Source organism: Myodes glareolus, chromosome 15 (assembly GCF_982192425.1).
Source record: "Myodes glareolus chromosome 15, mMyoGla1.1, whole genome shotgun sequence".
In the NCBI taxonomy this organism is placed as follows: Eukaryota; Metazoa; Chordata; class Mammalia; order Rodentia; family Cricetidae; genus Myodes; species Myodes glareolus.
The window spans coordinates 7,449,654-7,455,653 of NC_142040.1; positions in this window are offsets into that span (position 1 = coordinate 7,449,654).

A 6,000-nucleotide genomic window follows, 5' to 3' on the forward strand; every position below is an offset into this window, starting at 1 on the left:
GTGGAGAAACCCAATCAATACTACAAGTATGTCCCAGACAGCAGCAATGCTGTCTTCATTCTGTTACAATAATGAATTGAAGTCTCCCAACAGCAGGTATAATAAGCACGACTCAACCCTTGCTATTCAATCACCTTTAACTGCTTATATCTATCTAAAATTCACTGTTAACTGTGGTTTTACAATGCCCTATTGGCAACCTTTTATAGCTCTCTCTGCACAAAATGCAAAAACATCAAAAATGCCTCTCTGTGCCATATACTCAGTGCTTTTCTATATTTGTTAATATCTTTTCCATTTTTTATTTGAAGTCCTGTGGAAGACATTCAGACAAAATGAAGTGGTTTTGCCTTCAGTTTGAAATTATTTTCGCCATTACTGTTAGCCCAGAGTTCATATCTCCATTGTTGTTTGTTGAAAAGGGATTTCATGTTGCCTGGATGCCCCAAAACAAGCTAATATTTTACAAATAAAAATGGAGAATTCATTTTTTTTCACAAAATGCTTGTGATCTTTTCCTTGCATTTCTGTTTGTTTAAGTAACATTTTTGTTTAGTTTGAAAGGGGAATCAAAGTGTGCATAGCGTGAACGAGCAAATGTTTCTTACTTATTTATTCACATAAACAAGAGCAGCAAAGAAGTGTTCATGAAGAATACCGAAAAAATCTGCTCCTGGAAAGTCTCCAGCTTTAGAACTCTCAGTATACATCTGAAATATCACTTTTACATAAGTGTCTCATTTAATTTTAATTTAACTTTAGATGCCAAAAATTTAATATTTCAGGACTAATTCAACACATAAAACAAAACCATCCAATTGAAGTGTTTCAAGTCTACATCAAATGAATATTGTTCACTTATAGATTTTAATTTGATCAGTTCATAGAGTTTCATATACACGGGTAAATGTTCTCAAAAATCAGATTGGGGGCAAACCAACTAGTTATTCATGATAATAGCTATAACTTACTGACAATTGGTTCATAGTCATTGAATTTTTATTTCCAGTTTGACTCACAAGTTTTGTTGAAAGTAGGGGACCCTTTGAAGCTTTGCTTTTATTATGTTAGGCACAGAGTGCAGCAATGGTAAAATTGACACAAATTTGCTACCATGCCAAAAAATATGATCTGATTTTTATTTTACTTTAATATTAAGTGCCAGTAAAAGTATAAGAGAATAATAACATTCTATAAGTAGAATAATGTGGAAATTGATACTGTGATAAATTTTCTAAATTTCAACATTCTTAAAAATGCTAATGTATACATAGTTTAATAATTTGATAAATTATGGATTTGCTTTATAATTTTATAGTCTGAATTCAGGTAAGCTCGTGTCTGTTTCTGAACGAATGGAAACTAAAGGTTCCATATAAGCAGGAATGGCAAACTGAGCTTAGATTCCATAATGAAAATAGTGTCAAATTCAATTTCCCTTACTACTACCAAGTAATTCTGAAATGTTTTGAAGTAACACTAGGCTGTAGAGCGATGCAATCTGCAAAATATCACCAATATTTTCAAACATGTGGTAATGATTTTCCTCACACTTAGAAGTGGCCCTGATTCTAACAATAAGCATGGTTGCTACAGAAAAATGTTGATTTTTTGGCAGGTTTTGTAAACCACTTTTTATTAAGTGTAATAAGTGGTCACTAACTTTTCCTAACACTTCAAAAGATCACTCCATTTGGTAGAGAAATAGCAATGGTCAATGAAATCCTTATTGCCTCCTGGACTGATATGCTAAGGAATTAGGCTAGTTATCTTTGAAATATTTGTACTTTTAGCAAGTATCATTTCTAAAACTGGGTTTTCATCTAATTTCCTTTGAGACATACTGTTTAAAAATATTCTGCTTTCACGATATTTAAACATAAAATGTATGCTTTAGTATACTTACATAAACCAAATTATGAGTACACAATACTAATAATGCATTATTGTTTATCTTGGATTTCTATCTTGGATACAGTTTGAACTGTAGATATTTGACAATGCATATTAATTTTAGAAATATATAAATGAAGATGAGCTACTACAATATTCTTTTCAGTTTTAAAATAAAAGAATCTTCTAATCCACTTTCATGGCCAAGTTTTTAAATTTCTTTTGATAAAAATAAAAATAACACGTGTCTTATATAAGAAATTAATGACTGAGAGAAAATTTAAGATGTGAAAATTTTTAATTTTTCAATGACAAAAATTTGTTATTTTGCTATACATTCATTCGAGGTACAAGGTAAAATTATTTGAAGTTCATCCACTGTGAAAAAAATTTCATAGACATAATACAGACCTAGCCTAATAAAAGAATAGCCTATTTGCATGAGGTCCATACCAGGGCTATAACTGCTGGTAATGGATTGTTGGCTTGATTTTATACCACTTGACATTAGATTACAATACACTGAATAAATGTTAACCTATAATCCCTTTAGTAAAAGTGAGCATTGTTTGTCTTCCCTTGTAGAGAGCACATTGATTTTCTTTTATTGGATGCTCAACCATTGCACCTTAGATTGATTACTTGGAATTAAATGTGCAGAGAACATTTTTATTATTCTAAAACAGCAATCTTAACATTAAGGAGATGCACTTCCGACCCATCCTTCTGTGTGCAGAATGTATATTCAGCCATGTCATTTGGATTTCTTTACTTTTCCCATTTTGTTTCAGGGTTGTTGTGATGCTGACCCTGAGTCTGCCCCTGTGACCCTTGACCCAGACGCATATGACCAGTCAAGGCTCTGGGGGTGGCAAATTAATAGAAGCCCTGCTTGTTAATTGCATAAAAGAAAAGCCGAAGAATTCATCACCTCAGTCATGGCCAATGCTTCCCTTTGACCCTCTTCTCCCACAGGCTTTTGTTGGTGGTCACATCTGTGGTTTTGCTACAACCTACATATTTGCCATATAATTATTCAGCATCAAACCTTATTAATCAAATCGATGCTGTGTTTTAAATGGAAATTGCAGGATTAATACAAGCATTCATTTCATCCTGAAAATCTTGATGGCTTTACCACATGGAATCCAATTGGAATATAAAAGAAGAGATGTAGAGACCTGATTGAATTAGGGGAGGCATGGTGCACATTAAATTACATATGCCAGCAGGGTTCCATGCTTTTGCAATAAAATACTGCTTTAGAGTCCATACGTCACATACCTCTTGTAATTTTCTGTTTCCTACTAGCACACTCAGGACAAGCAAGTTATATAAAAGAATCCCATATTTTTAAAAGATGTTTTAGAAAATATTTAATGTTTTAAAGAAGAAAATGATGTCTTATGACTATCTCATTAAATATCAGAGACTATCACCAGAAGATACAGCTGAAATCATTTTGATAATTTAGGTCTGACACTTCTTCATGCCACAGAACAGGTCGAGTGCATAAAAATCAACTTTTAGTAATTATTTTTAAAAACAATTATTTTAAAAACAAGTATTTTTGTAAGATGTCAATAAATAGCAGTGGTATTAAGAAATTAAAGTGTTCTATGTAGATCCTAGGTAGTTTTTTTTCCATTGGTTTTACTATATTTACTATATAAATTGCCAGAATTGAAACCTGAAAACCAGAGCTACACAGCCAGACTGATATCGACAAGAGTCACTAAGATATTAGCTAAGCTCAATAGCTTTTTCTTTGGGGTTAACCCTGACCTAGTGTGAGATTAGCATTCACACATCAATAGCTCAAGGAAACAAGGTCAAATTATGGAGATTACTTCTTCAATTTGAAAAGTTAGACAAGGTCTAGAAATTTTCTCCTTCTAAAAAGATTTTATAGCTATAGTTTTGCTTCCAAATTTTGTGAATACGAAGAAACAAATGTCTCTGCTTAGTGTTTTGAGTGTAAATACACTGTAAATAGATTTATAGCAGACACACAAAACGTATTTTAATATCATGATATGATTTACAACAGTTGTAAAATGACAAATAATTATAAAAATAATAATCTGGTTAAGAGAATTCAGACATGGAAATCTTATAGTTATTTAGAAGTTAAGCATCTTAGACAATTTTAAAAATGCTCTATGTTATTCGAATATTACCTTTTATTTTATGTAAAAACACAAACTGACTTTTAAGACTGATTGACTATATTTTTTGTTCTGTGTTGTACTATATGATTTTGAGAAATATTGGGGTAATCCCCACATGTTGCCAGGGCCCATCTGGATTTTCCAAGATCAAAGATCCTCTGGCCTCAGCCTCCAGAGTATCTGGCAATGCAAGCATGTGCCACCACTTCCAGCTTATTTTCTTTTGTTTTAAAAATAGTAAACAAAAATTCTTTCTGAAAGGACTCTGATGTCCACATGTACCAGTCTTTGAACTGTAGACAGCCACAGTCTTCACATGCATAACTCCTGTCTGTGTGCTTTGGTGAAGTTTTCGGTGAAGTTTTCTTTATCCAGCATAAGAAAAGGAGTAGCTTGCCTGTGGGAATGGCATTCCCTATCCTTCCACAGTCCTGCTTAGAGTCTGTACAGTACAAAACTTCTATTACTATGTGACACCCAGCTCTTTATAGATATCCAAAGTTGTATGCAGATACTTGCTTGCTTTCCATCATTTACTGACAGGCCACATTTACTGTGTTTCTAAAAATAACTTCAACTGGAATGAAATTTAGGAACACAATATGGAAACGTTCTGATAAAGGAGAATTATTCTGTGGATCACATCTAGATGCTAAGCCTCTGCCACGTACAACTTTGAAATACTTTGAGAACAGCAGAGCACTCCCACACTTGGCTGACCCAGGTCACTGTCGAGGAGCACGCTTTCCAAAGAGCATCTCCTGTTAGCCTGCCCTGTCCTTCTGGCATGACTTTAGGCATCTCTCCCAGCCCTACACACAATGCTGACATTTTGAAAGATGCATGATATTGAAGTTATTATCTTCAAGATAAGAAAGAAGTTACTCAGTGTGTCATAATGACAAATTTGTGAAACTGCATTTGACAGTCTTGAGAAGAGGCTGCTGTAGTAGTTTTATGATACAGATATATCATTTTACTATACGCTCTGCCATATTAGCTTTACTTATCCACCACTATGTATTTCTATATCTATATATACATATATAGATATAAACATGTATATATGTTTTATGAATAGTTATAAAAGACAATTGGGAGTAAAATAAGTCAGCTTAGCATCTACACAGAGGATTGCAATAATAACTTGATATATAATACTGTCAGGGGCTGTTACTTAGACATCACAAAATAGCAGTTCTTCACAATAATTACTAGTATTCAACATTTATCTATGACTAGTAGTTTGCTTCACCTTTGAATAAACCCAGATCTTATATTTTTTCCAACAGGTTTCTAGATTCAAATGAAATTCAGAGTGTATAAAACTAATAACTCAACAAATAAACATTTTTGATCATGGCATGATATTGCATATGAACAAAAATTGGATGGATGGATGCATTTATGAGTGAGAATAAATCCTGAAGACTGAGGATAAAATGGTCTTAGACAATGAGGGCAATGAAAATTCTCCATGCAGTTAGGTCAAGATTAAAAAAGAAAATGCTGTAGCAACCCCTTTACCAGGAAAATGTGTGTTTACTGTAATGTAAATGATTAATAGTACAAGAAAAGCTGTGAAGTGCAGATGTGATACAATATAACTATTTTTAAGATCAGTCAGTAAAGAAATGTACATATGAAACTCTTAGAAATTTAATTTTTTTTCTAGCCCTCACATAAAAACAAGTTTTTCCGGGGATCCGAACCAGTTGAATCTTGTTGGAAATGTGTGCTAGCTTTTCTAGAAAGAATAAAACTGAGTTTTCCTATCACTGTAGGAAAGCAACGATCTTGTGTGTCTGAATCAGGAGGGAAAGTATGGACAAGGAAGTGTCTCACTCTTTCCTGCATTGCTTGTAGTGCTATACTTAAGCTTTGAAGGATGCTCTGGACAGACTGGTGTAGCCGGTGTTTGGTAGGGTAATGTGCT